This window comes from Octopus sinensis, linkage group LG23 (genome assembly GCF_006345805.1).
Source record: "Octopus sinensis linkage group LG23, ASM634580v1, whole genome shotgun sequence".
Classification (NCBI taxonomy): domain Eukaryota; kingdom Metazoa; phylum Mollusca; class Cephalopoda; order Octopoda; family Octopodidae; genus Octopus; species Octopus sinensis.
Genome location: NC_043019.1, coordinates 20,767,812 through 20,784,029, shown reverse-complemented (window position 1 = coordinate 20,784,029; position 16,218 = coordinate 20,767,812). Strand labels below are relative to the sequence as shown.

Genomic DNA, 16,218 nt, shown 5'->3' with positions numbered 1-16,218 from the left:
ATTAAGTACCAGTTACGCACTGGGGGGGGGGGTCGATGTAATCAACTTAATCCGTTTGTCTGTCCTTGTTTGTCCCCTCTATGTTTAGCCCCTTGTGGGCAATAAAAAAAATAAGAAACTGAAAGAAGTCATTGTGTGTGTGTGTGTGTGTTATATGTATGTATTGTGAAGGTGCATAGCTTAGTGGTTAGGGTATTAAGCTCATAGTATTCAGGTCGTAAGTTCAATTACTGGCAGCACGTTGTGTCCTTGAGCAAGACACTTTATTTCACATTGTTCCAGTCTATTCAGCTAGGAAAAAATTAATTGTACCAGTAATTCAAAAGATCAGCCTTGTCAAAATCTGCATCATATATATATAGAGATAGATAGATAGATAGATAGATAGATAGATAGATAGATAGATAGATAGATAGATAGATATATATAGATAGATAGATAGATATAGATATAGATAGATAGGTGGTGAGCTTTCGGGGTCGATTAAATAAGTATCAATTACATGGTGGGGTCGATATAATCGACTTAATCTGTTTGTCTGTCCTTGTTTGTCCTCTCTGTGTTTAGCCCCTTGTGGGTAGTAAAGAAATATATATAATATATATATATATATATATATATATATATTATATATATAATATATATATATATATATATATATATATATGTATATATATATATATATGTCTATATATATATGTGTATATATATATATATATATATGATTAACGAGAGAGATGGAAGATACAAGAATGTTTATTGATCACTACAACTGTTGACCTATCTAGTATCGATCCCTCATGAGTGGGATACTGAGCATCTGGTTTAGATGTATCTGACGGTGTGGATGTGTCTCCTGTATATAAAATACAAAATGGGACAAGAACGGAAAACATCCGGACAGTTAGGTGATACAAAAATGGGACAACAAAACATCCAGATAGACGATACAAAGAAAACAAGGACGGGTTATATTCTATAATTATATACGTAATTATAATCAGGGGTCACCTAATTGCTTCGCCATGCACTGATTTAGAAATAAGAGCTAAATGCCTTTTCTACTACCATAAAGATCTTCTAGACAGCAACACATAATCAATTAATTGATTAATTGATTAATCAATTAACTAATTTTTGCCTTTTATTATTATTATATATATGCAAATATGTATGTATGCATGCATGCATGTATGTATGCATGTATGTATGTATGTATGTATGCATGCATGCATGTATGTATGTATGTATGTATGCATGTATGTATGTATGTATGGATGTTTGGATGTATGTATGTATGTATGTATGTATGTATGTATGTATGTATGTATGTAAACACACACACACATGCACAGACATATATACATCACACAGAAGGGGCTTCTACACTATTCCTCTCTACCAAATCCACTCAGAATGTTTTTCTTGGCCTAGAACTATAGTAGAAACACTTGTCCAAAGTGCTGTGGGATTGAACCTAATATCATTCGGTCACGAAGCAAACTTCTTAAACCACCCAGTCATCCATGGCCGTCGATTAATTAAAAAAACTCATTATTATAAATTGGAATTTGAAGATGGCAAAGTAGCAGAATCATTAGCATTGGAAAAAATGTTTTGTGGTATTTGTTCCAACTCTTTACATTCTGGGTTCAAATCTGCTGAGGTGAACTTTGTCTTGGATTCCTTTCAGGATCAATAAAATAAAGTACCTGTCAAGTAAGTACTGGATTCAAACATAGGTGACTAAATGCCTCCCCTCAAAGCTAAAACTGCTTGGCTTGTTGTCTAAATTGGATAGCATTAATAAAACTGGAGGTGGGGTGAGGTGGGGGGATTTAGTGCTGGAGTTGGTGTAATTGATTAACCAAATTCCTGCAAAAATTGCTAACCTTGTGCCTAAATCAGAAACTATCATCATCATCAGCAGCAGCAGAATCACCATCATCATCACCACCACTAACATTATCATTATCATCAACAGAAACATCATCAACAGTATCATTATCATCATCATCACCCAGGTCACATCATCCAACATGAACAGAATCACGTCATCATCATCATCATCATTATCATCACCATCATCATCATCATCATCATCATCAACATAATCATCATAATCATCATCATTATTATCTACATGATCATCACCGTTGTCATCATCATCATCACCATCATCATCATCAACACTGCCATTGTCACCATCACCATCATCATCATCATCATCATCATCATTGTCTTCATCATTATTACTAGCATTAGTGAAATCACTTTGACATCCACAACTCATCAACGATGAAGATGGAGAAGGTAAAAAATAGAATTTTTTTTTTAATAAAATAAAATAAAAAGAAAATAATATAGGCGCAGGAGTGGCTGTGTGGTAAGTAGCTTGCTAACCAACGACATGGTTCTGGGTTCAGTCCCACTGCGTGGCATCTTGGGCAAGTGTCTTCTGCTATAGCCCCGGGCCGACCAATGCCTTGTGAGTGGATTTGGTAGACGGAAACTGAAAGAAGCCTGTCGTATATATGTATATATATATATGTTTGTGTATGTGTGTTTGTCCCCCTAGCATTGCTTGACAACCGATGCTGATGTGTTTACGTCCCCGTCACCTAGCGGTTCGGCAAAAGAGACCGATAGAATAAGTACTGGGCTTACAAAGAATAAGTCCCGGGGTCGATTTGCTCGACTAAAGGCGGTGCTCCAGCATGGCCGCAGTCAAATGACTGAAACAAGTAAAAGAGTAAAAGAGTAAAAGAGTATATGTTGGCCATAGCAAAACACATTCAGCAAGACTTGACAACAACTTGAACCAAGGACATTTCAGTTTGGTAATCCGACACGCAATTGCTCTACCGACCCAGCCACATGCATTTCATGAATCACCGTTAGTGGAATTGCGGAATTGCAGAGAAAAGTTCACAGTAGACCCATTTGATTGTTGATTCTGATGTGTTTCTGAAGAAAAAAGATTCTCTTTTTTTTTGACAGAGAAGTTCTTGGTGAGGTGAAGGAAGCAAGAACCAACAAGGACGGCCTATTTTCCTGGCGATAACTTAGATTTTTTTGCTTCTGGCACAACCATCTTACCCCCCACCCCACAATTGCATAGCCAACACCACCATCGACACCACCAGTATTATCAACATTTTCCTCACTACCACCACCACCACCAACTACAACAACAACAATGGCAACACCAGTTCCCAACTCACTTCTATTACTATTTCATAGTACTACCATTATCTCCGCTCCATCATTATCAGCCACGGCACCACCACCAACACCACTATCACCACCTCCACCATTAAACACCACCACCACCAACACCACCACTACCACCACCAACACTGCTATCGCCACCTCCACCATCTCCCCTACTAACACCTTCATCACCACCACCACCACTTCTACTACTACATTTAATGTCACTACATTTAATACCATCATTACTTTACCAAAAGTGAATCACCACCACCACCACTACCATTACTACTACTACTACTACCACCACCACCACTACCACTACTACTACTACTGCTACTACAACCACCACCACCACTACTACTACTACTACTACTACTGACAGTGAACCACAGCATAATGCAACCAGCCACAGCACTCACCATCACCACCACCACCACTGTCTTTGTGTAATTCATTTAATTTTATTGCCATATTAAATATTGGTAGTGGTGGGGGAGGGGACAAATCAACCAATCCTTTGTCTTAACTTATATCATCACCACCACCACCACCACCACCACCACCACCACCACCGGCATCACCACTACCGCCGCCATTGTCACCATAATTATTACCCACAATCATCACCATCATCATTGCCATAATTGCCATCGGAATCACTGTCCTCTGCCTCCTCCTCCTCTTCCTCTTTCTCATCATCAATATCATCGCAACAACAACAACCACCACCATTGTTACCCTAATTAGCACCCACAGTCCCTCTCAATCACCATCATCATTATCTTAATTACCATCATGATTGTCATCATCATCATCATCATCATCATCATCATCATCACCATCACCATCATCGTCATCATCATCACCATCATCGTCGTCATCATCATCATCATCATCATCATCATCATCATCATCATCATCTTCTATGAAACGTTTAATCTAATCTGAATTTTTGGGTTGGTGCATAATTTTTTCAACAAATTTTATTCGACAAAAACAATAACAATATTTAACAAAAACGTCTTTGAATGACGGTCTGACCGTCTGCCAAGCAAATGGGAAGCAGTAATTGAAGTAGATGGTGAATATGCTCCGGAATAATCATTTAAAGATGTTTTTGTTACATGTTGTTATTGTTTTTGTTAAATAAAATTTGTTGAAAAAAATGCTGCAATAATTATGCATCAACCCAATACATTCTCTATATGCCTACATTCCTTTATAGAGAATACATACATGCATGCATACATACATACATACACACACATACACACACACATACATACATACATACATACATACATACATACATACATACATACATACATACATACATACATACATACATACATATACTGTATTTTAACATGTATAAGGAACCCTCTAATTCTGGGGGCTTAAAATTTGGAAAAAAGGTTTTGTAAGGGATTATAATACTTATCCATGTATAAGAAACTCCCACATTTTTTAAACCTAATTTTTGACAAAAAAAGGGTTCCTTATACACATAAAAATACGGTACATATCATCATTTTGATGTCCACTTTCCCATGTTCACATTGGTCTGTTGGAATTTTATTGAAGCAGATTTTTACAACTGGGTGTTTTGTTTTTTTCTATCTCCAACCCTCACATGTTTCCAAGTAAGATAAATATATCCCCATAATCAGACATGGAAAATTGGGAAAGGAGGACCCTGCTTGTATGACAGTGGCATTTGTTTACCACTATCATGCAATGTCAAAACAAGGAAATACAAACACACACACACACACGACTGATACTTCTCTTACAGTTCCTGTCTACCAAATCCACTCTAAGGTTTTCGTCAGCCCAGAGCTATAAGTAGAAGACATTTGCCAAATGTTAAACTTACAAATTACAATTTTGTTTTCAATTTTGTTTACAATAATGTTTTCTTTTGACACATTCTACCAGTATACGAAGTTTCAAATTGTTTAGTTAACTAGAAAATTCCGTCCATCAAAAGGAAAAGATCCGAAATAAATTATATTATACATACCTTTTTTTAAATCACTCTGACACCCTAAGGAAATTCTTTGCACACATGCATACACACACACACACACGCACTCACACACACACACACACACACACACACACACAGTGTGAGTGATATACTTTTATAGAGTGGGAAAGTGAAAGAGATAGACAAATGAGAGAGAGAAAGATCTTTTCAATCACTGTCACAGATTTTGAAATTTTAAAATTAGGTGAAAATTTTCAAATTTGATACATTGATTTAATTTTTCGTGATGAATCCGAGTTTGTAATTCATTTATTCTAGAAAAATTTCAGAAAAATGTTTCAGTGGTTTAAAGTTTGATCATTTTCCCTTTATCAGAAAACAGGATTTTTGTATGTGACAGCTAAGAAAATGAAAGTAAACAGTTTCCAAACTAATTAACAAAACAAAAGCTGTCAGAAACAAGGAAGAGTGAGGAGTAAAAGGAAGAGAAAATTAAAACTTTGGAGTAAAACAGAAGCTATTTGTTCTTTAATTTCTTGCATTTCGGCAATTTCAACCAATCAATGACGTCTATTGAGGTGAATACAATTTCTGCCCTAGTTTGTCAACAACAATTATTTGCGGTGTCATATCAATTTGTCACTGTCATTTATGAGAAAAAAGATACCGTTCCCCCCACCCCTAACCCCACATATATAAAAAAAATTAAAATTTTACGGAAAGTGACGATCTTCTTCAAATGTAAACAAATACACGTCTGTGGCCATAAACTGAGGGGTCACACGTAAACAGAGCTGGACTCCCAGTGCTTCACTGGTATAAGCACGCCGGGCGAAATGCGTAGCCGTATTTCGTCTGCCGTTACGTCCTCAGTTCAAATTCCGCCGAGGTCGACTTTGCCTTTCATTCTTTCGGGGTCGATAAATTAAGTACCAGTTACGCACTGGGGTCAATCTAATCGACTTAACCGTTTGTCTGTCCTTGTTTGTCCCCTCTGTGTTTAGCCCCTTGTGGGTAGTAAAGAAATATATTTTATCGACCTCGAAAGGATGAAAGGCAAAGTCGACCTCAGCGAAATTTAAACTCAGAACGTAGCAGACGGACAAAATGCCGCAAAGTATTTTGCCTGGCGTGCTAGCGAAATCAGCTTTTCACACTTCTCTCTCAAAAACCTCGGTAGCCCTCGACACAAAAGACACCTTTGCTTCATTGTTAATAGTCTACAAATGTAATTCACTTTTCTATAATTGACACAAGGGTGTAAAGAATAAGCAGACGGGGAAACCTTATAGTATATAAAATAATAAAACCCCGCTCTTTGACAGCCTTAAAGTAGAAAATATATCGGTCAATTTGTGTAGGTTTAAGGTTTGGGGTGTGGCAAATCTCACGCAATACTCATCGTTACTCTAACACCTCTGTGTGTGGCGGGTGTGTGTGTGAGTGTTAGTATGTGTCATGCAAAATAAAGCGCTATAGATGTTAAGAGAGATGAGTCTTCAGTTTATGTATATAGATATAAAAGATTTTATAATCATATACATAGTTATATAATTATAAAATGATTTGTAAATTTTTTATTTTCCGCACTGGCTACCTTGGTAAAATCCTCATTGATTTTACCTTTTATTATTATTAAAATAATATTTGAATACAGACACACACACGCTCATACATACATACATACATACATACATACATACATACATACATACATACATACATACATACATACATACATACATACATACATACATACATGCATGCATACATATATACATACATACATAGGTGTGTGTGCACATATATATATATATATATATATATATAAATATGCTCACACATACATGCATACATACATATATAAATGTGTGTGTATATATATGTGTGTATATATATATTCATGCACGCGCACACATGCACACACACAGACGCACACACACACACACACCCATTGACTACCTTGGTCAACATTCTGTTCAATTAATGTCCATCATAACTTTTCATTTAAATAGATTATCAAGGAAATGTACACGCACATGCAAATACGTGTATATACATACATAATACATACATACATATATATGTATGTATATACATATACATACACGCGCACACACACTCATACATACACGCACAGACGCACATACAAACATACATACATAATACCACATAGCCACTCTTGCGCCTATATATATGTATATATATGTGTGTATATATATACATATATATATATATATATACATATATATGTATATATGTGTATATATATGTATATATATATATGTATATATATGTATATGTATATGTATATATATATAGATGTATATGTATATAAGTTTATATGTAGATGTATATATATTTATATGTATAAGTGTATATATATATATGAACTTTTAAGGTGCGCGTGTGTGTGTGTATGGGTTTGTATATATATGCATATACATTAGGCGAAAGATGCGAGTGAAGATGTGTACGTTTTCATAGTGATGTATGCGTACGCAAGTGGGTGTTCGAGCGCACATGCGTACGTATGAACAGGCGCGCTTACACGTTTTACTATGAACTTTTAACCTTATCTTAATTTGCGGTCATTCGAATTAGTGCTTTTGTATAAATAGCGGTCTATAACACAGTAATTAATATATATATATATATATATATACTAGCACTATAACCCGGCAACATGTGTGTGTGTGTGCGTGCATACGAGCGCGTGAGTTGGCTGTTAATTCAATCGAACATAAAGAAATAAAAAAAAGTAGTTAAAAAAGCAATTAATAATTTTAAGAATAATTTCACCAAACCTGATAGTATAAAAGGTAGCAAAGCATGATAAAAGATAATAAGAGTAGAAATTAATATTATTTTTAGCATATAAGGGATTTCAGAATATAAGGGATCCACTGAGTGGTCTCTCCTCTTGTCTATATATATAAAGCTGAGGTTGTCTGTGTGTGGCAGGTTTGGTAGCCTTCAACTAACACTATCTCCTCCGAGACCCTGCGGCACAAGTTGACCAAAATTGAGAGTATGATAGAAGAAGGCTTGCTCTTCATTCCGTAGAAGAAAAAATTCAAATCAGACTGTTAACAGCAAAAATTATTTACATCAAAAAGGTGCTTTTTTTCTATGAAAATCCCTATTTTTTACGATTTTTTGACTGCTGTGTTGCGATTTTTTCGGTGTATTTCAACCAGAAAAATGTTCACTTAAAGAGAATAACAAGCTACATAATGCAAAATTTTTACTTTTCAAAAATTCCAATTCTAAAGGGTCGAACCAAACTCGAGCAACGCTGGGCGATACTGCTAGTATATATATATATACATATATACATATATATATACATATAATATATATATATATATATACTATATATATATATATATATATATATATATTATATATATATATATATATATAGATATATATATATATAATATATATATATATATATATATATATATATATATATATATATATATATATATATATATATATTATATACATATATATATATACATATATATATATATATATATATTTACACACATATATATATATATATTTACACACATATATATATATACATATATATACATATATATATATATATATATATATATATATAATATATATATATATATATTGACGTGGCTTCGTTCGTCAGTGCACACCAACTACCGGATATTTACTCCCCTCATTGGATTTCATTTTATTTTATTTTATCATCTTCAAAATCTGTAAAATAGATTTAACTTTTACCGTTTTGTATTTCAACGTTTCGAACAAAATATTTATATTTATATTTATATTTATATTTATACTTTCTCTCTAGTTTCTTGGGCTTTCTGTTAAGAGACAAAAACTACCGAGTAGACTACACTAGGGAGTCACTTTGTAGAGTTAACTTGTCAGTCCAATTTAATAGCTCCAAGCGTTGCCTTTAAGCAGAATCCATTCTTTTGCTAACCTTTGAGCCAGATCGCATCCTGGGTGAGAGAATAACTTCCTCCTTTTTACCCTAAAAATTCCAGAAGCCCTAAAATATGTCATAGGCGTTACCTTTTCTCCATAACAGCATCTACAGCTGGTGGGCTAACATTCAGTTTACGGTTGTAAAAAAAAAAAGAGAAAGAAAATTGTCCTAAAAAGTGAAAGTAAATTGTTCTAAATGGCAGTTTGTCTGTGCATGTTTCTGTGTGTCTGTTTGCTTGTACCCTCACCCTGACCACGGCTTTCAACCGATTCTGATGAAACTTGACACACACATAGCCCAATGTCATAATTCAAAACTAACGCACCGAAAATTTTGAAAAGTTCCCCCAGTTCTGAAAAAAATCGATAAATTCGACATGGGGTCGAGAATCAGAAACACAAACCGCAAACTGTCTAGGGGACGCAACTCCACCTTTTTTTACTCTCAAATAAAAATTTACCATCGTTTTTTTCCATTTTTTTGCCTATAACTCTAAAAATGCTTTATAGTTATTTCCCTTACAAACCTGAGCAACGCCGGGCGATACTGCTAGTATATATATATTGCTACATCGCGCAACTGAAGGACAATCGTGCGAGAGAGACGGAATGGACACCAAGACAATGGACAAGGTCAAGAGGCCTACCAAAGACAAGGTGTTGAGATGACCTTGGTGGCTACCTGGGGCCTACATGACCACGACTGGCCAAAGACAGATAACGGAGGAAAGAGGTATTCCAATCGTGAAGTCGTGAGTTCGATTCTAGGACGGAGCTGTGTTGTGCTCTTGAGCAAGACACTTTATTTCACGTTGCTCTAGTTCACTCAGCTGTAGAAATGAGCTGCGACGTCACAGGTGCCAAGCTATATCGACCTTTGCCTTTCCTTTGGATAATATATGTCGGTGGTGTGGGGATGGGAGGCTAATATGTATGGGCGACTACTGGTCTTCCATAAATAACCGTGCCCGGACTTGTGCTTCGGAGGGGAGCTTTCTAGGTGCCATCCCATGGTCATTCATGACCGATGGGGGTTTTCAGCATTTACCTTTTTTACTGTACCTAACATGTACACTGTGGAGGCGCGTGGCTTAGTGGTTAGGATGTCAGCATCATGATCGTAAGATTGTGGTTTCGATTCTTGGCCCGGGCGACGCGTTGTGTTCTTGAGCAAAACACTCCATTTCACGTTGCTCCAGTCCACTCAGCTGACAAAAATGAGTAACGCTGCGATAGACTGGCATCCCGTCCAGCTGGGGAACACATATGCCATAGAAACCGGGAAACCGGGCCCATGAGCCTGGCTTGGCTTTAAATGGGCGCATTTATTTATTTTAATAACATGTATATATTACATACTGTTCTTAGAACACTGCTGTTGAATATCTAAGATAGTTCCCCTTATATATATTTGGGATCTTTTCTTTTTGAAGGCCAGATTTTCCTAAAAGATCCTATATTTGTTGTATCATCCCTTACTTATTTCCTTTGAATAGCGTAGGCACAGTTTTGCGGGGAAGAAGCTCCACAAACGCGTGGTTCCTGGTTCAATCGTACTGCGCGACAACACCACCAACAACAACAAGTGGAGGCGCAATGGCCCAGTGGTTAGGGCAGCGGACTAGCGGTCGGAGGATCGTGGTTTCGATTCCCAGACCGGGCGTTGTGTGTGTTTATTGAGCGAAAACACCTAAAGCTCCACGAGGCTCCGGCAGGGGTGGGGGTGGGCGACCCCAGGTGTACTCTTTTGCCCCAACTTTCTCTCACTTCTCACTTCCTGTTTCTTGTCCCCGACTTCCTACGCAACCGCTGAGCCTGGATGCGCATTCATCCATCCGTCGATGCTCTCGGTGTCGGGGGTTGACCTGCTTTCAACAACAAGTGGAGGCGCAATGGCCCAGTGGTTAGGGCAGCGGACTAGCGGTCGGAGGATCGTGGTTTCGATTTCCAGACCGGGCGTTGTGTGTGTTTATTGAGCGAAAACACCTAAAGCTCCACGAGGCTCCGGCAGGGAGTGGTGGCGACCCCTATTGTACTCTTTCGCCCCAACTTTCTCTCACTTCTCACTTCCTGTTTCTTGTCCCCGACTTCCTACGCAACCGCTGAGCCTGGATGCGCAGTCATCCATCCGTCGATGCTCTCGGTGTCGGGGGTTGACCTGCTTTCTCTTCTGCGGCTCTTACGAATAGCAAAGGACCACGTTTCGGACTTCTCCCATCTTGCGAGCTCTGGGGCGAAGACCGTTCGCTCAACAGCAACAGCAACCAACAACAACAACTACTACCACTACTATCGCCAATTTTCCGTTCCCCAATCTTTTTACTTTCTTCATGCTTCACTCCCTCTCTTTCTCCCGTACGTTCTCTTTCCTTTATCACTCTCATTACCCTTTCCTTTCTATCTGTATCACTCTTTCACCAGCCTCTATTTTCCTTCCATTCTTTATCTTAGCTTTCTGTCTTTCTTACTCTTTTTATCTTTTATACTTTCAGTTTCTCGTATCCCTCATTCCTCTCTTTTTTTAAAATCCTTTTCTTTTACCTTATGTTTGCTTTTCTATTTGAAATTGCATTTCTTCCATTTTTCTTTAATTTACTATTGCACTTTTATGCATGTGTAGCAAATCGATCATAAAAGAGAAGGCTACATTTGATCATCACGGAATAAAGTTTGACTTCACGTTTAAAGTAATTAAAATCAGCCGATATTTCATTTTCAGAACCTAGTGTGTCGTCTGAGTTAAATGTTGTACGCGCAGAAGGCGGCGAACTGGCAGAACCGTTAGCACGCCAGGCAAAATGCTTAGCAGTATTTCGTCTGCCGCTACGTTCTGAGTTCAACTTCCGCCGAGGTTGACTTTGCCTTTCATCCTTTCGGGGTAGATTAAATAATAAGTACCAGTTATGCACTGGGGTCGATATAATCGACTTAATCCGTTTGTCTGTCCTTGTTTGTCCCCTCTGTGTGTAGCCCCTTGCGGGCAGTAAAGAAATAAGAAACGTTAGCACGCCGGGCGAAATGTGTAGCCGTATTTCGTCTGCCGTTACGTTCAGAGTTCAAATTCCGCCGAGGTCGACTTTGCCTTTCATCCTTTCGGGGTCGATAAATTAAGTACCAGTTACGCACTGGAGTCGATGTAATCGACTTAATCCGTTTGTCTGTCCTTGTTTGTCTTCTCTGTGTTTAGCCCCTTGTGGGTAGTAAAATTTTTTTTTTTTATTTTGTACGAGCAGCACCTCAGAAATAAAATTTTGTGAGTATGCGTTCAAATTACGGTTGTTACCAAATATAGTCTTTCCTTATGTTAGTGATTTTCTACTACATCTTTAAAAACTTCCATGCTTCCTGAAATTCTGTGCATACTCTGAGTGGGAAGCACTCCGTCGGTTACGACGATGAGGGTTCCGGTTGATCCGAAACAACGGAACAGCCTGCTCGTGAAATTAACGTGTAAGTGGCTGAGCACTCCACAGACACGTGCACCCTTAACGTAGTTCTCGGGGATATTCAGCGTGACACAGAGAGTGACAAGGCCGGCCCTTTGAAATACAGGTACAACAGAAACAGGAAGTATGAGAAAGTTGTGGTGAAAGAGTACAGCAGGGATCACCACCATCCCCTGCCGGAGCCTCGTGGAACTTTTAGGTGTTTTTGCTCAATAAACACTCACAACGCCCGGTCTGGGAATCGAAACCGCGATCCTATGACCGCGAGTCCGCTGCCCTAACCACTGGGCCATTGCGCCTCCACATACTCTGAGTAGAGCTGAAGTAGATGAGCAGCGATAACAAAAGGTGTGTAAGGACCGTGCGATGCGAGGTGACGAGAATGTGTCTCAGGTATATCGCACAGTCCTTACAATAACTATAAAAAGAATAATACATATATGTGCCAGAGGGGAAAATAGAGACACAACCGAGTAGACTGTTTAAGAGAAGACTTATTGATATGCTAACATGTATATCTGTGTGTGCGTTATGTATACAGAATAATAAACAGGCCGCCATGAGAACAAAGTGTATGTGTGTATAGACATGGATGTATGCGTGTGCGTTATGTACAGATAAGAATAGCAATGAAGAAGGCTAAAAGAGTCTATAATGAGAAGTTAGACAAATGTTCATAGACACAAGAATGAGAATACCAGTTCGTAGTCAATTGTGGTGGAAGCACTCCGTCGGTTACGACGACGAGGGTTCCGGTTGATCCGATCAACGGAACAGCCTGCTCGTGAAATTAACGTGTAAGTGGCTGAGCATTCCACAGACACGTGTACCCTTAACGTAGTTCTCGGGGATATTCAGCGTGACACAGAGAGTGACAAGGCCGGCCCTTCGAAATACAGGTACAACAGAAACAGGAAGTAAGAGTGAGAGAAAGTTGTGGTGAAAGAGTACAGCAGGGATCACCACCATCCCTGCCGGAGCCTCATGGAGCTTTAGGTGTTTTCGCTCAATAAACACTTACAACGCCCGGTCTGGGAGTCAATTGTACACGGTAGTTGAAATACTTATTTCTTTACTACCCACAAGGGGTCAAACACAGAGGGGACGAACAAGGACAAACAAACGGATCAAGTCGATTATGTGGACCCCAGTGCGTAACTGGTACTTATTTAATCGACTCCGAAAGGATGAAAGGCAAAGTCGACCTCGGCGGAATTTGAACTCAGAATGTAGCGGTAGACGAAATACGGCTACGCATTTCGCCCGGCGTGCTAACAGTTCCGCCAGCTCGCCGCCATAATAGTTGAAATACTGTATCAAGAAGTTGCGGCCATTATGCTGAGCCGGTTGCGGTACATGTCGTACGTGAAGTCGTGGCTGTGATGCTGCTGCCTGGGTCACTTGGTACAGGAGGTATCGCAGGTTGTATTAATATATTCGCTGTTGATCCATGGTGAAGTAATTTACGAACAGTGAAGTGTTGAAACCTGAGCGAGTTGCTTGTTGAGCTGTGTACGTAGAGAGATGATGTTGATGACGTTGAAAACATGATGATGGCGACGAAGGTGGAGGTTGCCGTAATGCTGTTGGACAAAGTTAGTAAGTCTTGACGTAGCTGCTGTGGATTTGTCGTTGGAACTGGCTGTGTCTTGTGTGGTCAGTGGCTAGACCTTAAAAGGTCTGAAACCAAAGTATTTCTTTATTTGCCTATAAAAAAAGGTATACATAGAAGGGACGAACAAGGGCACTTACAACATAGGGATGGGGTTACAATAATGATTTAAAATATTTAAATCGATATAATGAAATCGGAAAGATGAAAATCGGATGAAATTTTAAAAATTAAATAACTACAATATAAGAAGCTTGTGGAGTTTTATGTAACCCACCGGTTTCTTCTTTTGTTACCTCTAAATTTCCTCTTTTTTCCAGTAGTTTGTTTTTCGTTTTTCCCTTCTTTCGCTTTGACCGGCTACAATAGCACGGTCCCATTTATTCTCAGCCTTCTTTGTACAGTCATCCATCTTTCCGTGAATACTCTTTGAGGCAGGCACTTTTATTTAGACGGATCTTTCTTAGCAGGCGGTAGTTGAAATAGCTAACCAGCCCGCGTCCAGAGATAAAGTTACCTGTCTCAATTCCCCTTCAAAACACGTCGTCCATACAGTGTTTTTCAGTATGGCTACTACACAGAAAAAGGAAGCCTCCCTTTTCTTGTTAAAGGAAGAAGGCGGTATGATCTTGATGATGGACTCAGCCGATAGCTGTACTCTTTCTATCTCCGACATCAGTTGTTCGACATAGGCTATCAGTCGCTCCAGTTCCACACAATGCACGAAGGTGTGCGTGACAGTTTCACTGGCGCGCCCGCACTTCGAGCATGTGGTGGTGGGGTGGGGAGTGATGCGTTAAACCGGTGTCTTGACAACCTCTATGGAACCAGTAAGGCCGATCGGTATCACAGCCAAGCCAAAGATTCCTGGAAGTTATCCAGATACCCCGGCCCGAATGTCCTTCCGAACAGGTTGATTAGCTGGTATCTATCGAATCCTAGACACTCCCCCAGGACGTTGTCAAATTTGTGCTCTACCAACCCACTATTAAAATCCGCAGTGGTAGCCTCGCTGCCAGTATTACTCGTCCGGGAGAGCAGAATGAGTGCTTGCCTGCACTCCCCCTGCCATTCGCTCATTCTAGGTCTACACCTGATCCATGGGCCTAAGTCCCGCAGGGACCTTAACTGTGAAAAAAGGAACTTGACATGCGGTGACCATACCTGTTCATCCTCCAGGTAGAGCCAGAGATGTCTCAGCCTCAGCTCATATTTGCTCATCATTAGCCACGGCATCCCTAACCCACCCTTTAACGGTTTCTGGCAGCAGACGGAGCGCCTCACAAGTGGTGGTTTTCCCTTCCACAAAAAGCAAAATATGAGCCGTTCCAACTTGATCAGTCACAACTTGGGGCGGGGCACGACGGTTAGGCGGTAGGTTATCACAGATACTATAAATACCTGTGCAACCTCCGTCCTCCATAGCAAGGATAACGTCCTCCCAGACCAGGTCTGGGTTAAGGCAGTCACCCTGCTTGTGACCTCGCTCCAGTTTTTCTCTATCTGGAAATCTGGCCCAAACCAGACTCCGAGCAGTTTAACCGGGACCTCTGTCCAACGTCCTATGACGCTGTTGCGAGGCATCGACTTGCCTCTCCAGGAGCCGAGTTGTAAGGTTAAATTTTGCCCCTGCCACCGCTTCGTATCTTTTGATGGCGTCTTCTACATGAGGTAGCTGCCCTTCATCAGATACAATGATGATAACATCATCCGCATACGCCGTCGCTCCTCTACCGTAGCATAGATCACCACTCGCAGCCTCCAACCTCCGTAGCAGCGACTCAAGAGCCACTACATACAGAAGCAACCCTGGCTAACTGAACGCTCGATCGCGAACGGTTTCGAGAAGAAGCCGTTTACCCGGACAACGGACTCGATGTCGCTCTATATGGCATTGATCCAGCCACGGAAAGTCGGGCCCAGTCCGATCGCCCAGAGGACTGCTGCCAGATACCGATGGTCAATCCTATCGA

The 16,218-nt window shown here is 39.6% G+C and overlaps 1 long non-coding RNA gene across 1 annotated transcript in view; it reads left to right on the top strand.

Annotated features, from left to right (window-relative positions):
- LOC118767685 overlaps positions 1-15,938 on the top strand; it is a 16,822-nt gene extending 884 nt beyond the window's left edge. The window contains exons 2-3 of the long non-coding RNA XR_005003596.1: positions 9,300-9,302; positions 15,861-15,938. This is a non-coding gene — a long non-coding RNA (uncharacterized LOC118767685). The remainder of the gene's footprint in view (positions 1-9,299; positions 9,303-15,860) is intronic.
- The last annotated feature ends 280 nt before the right edge of the window (positions 15,939-16,218 follow it).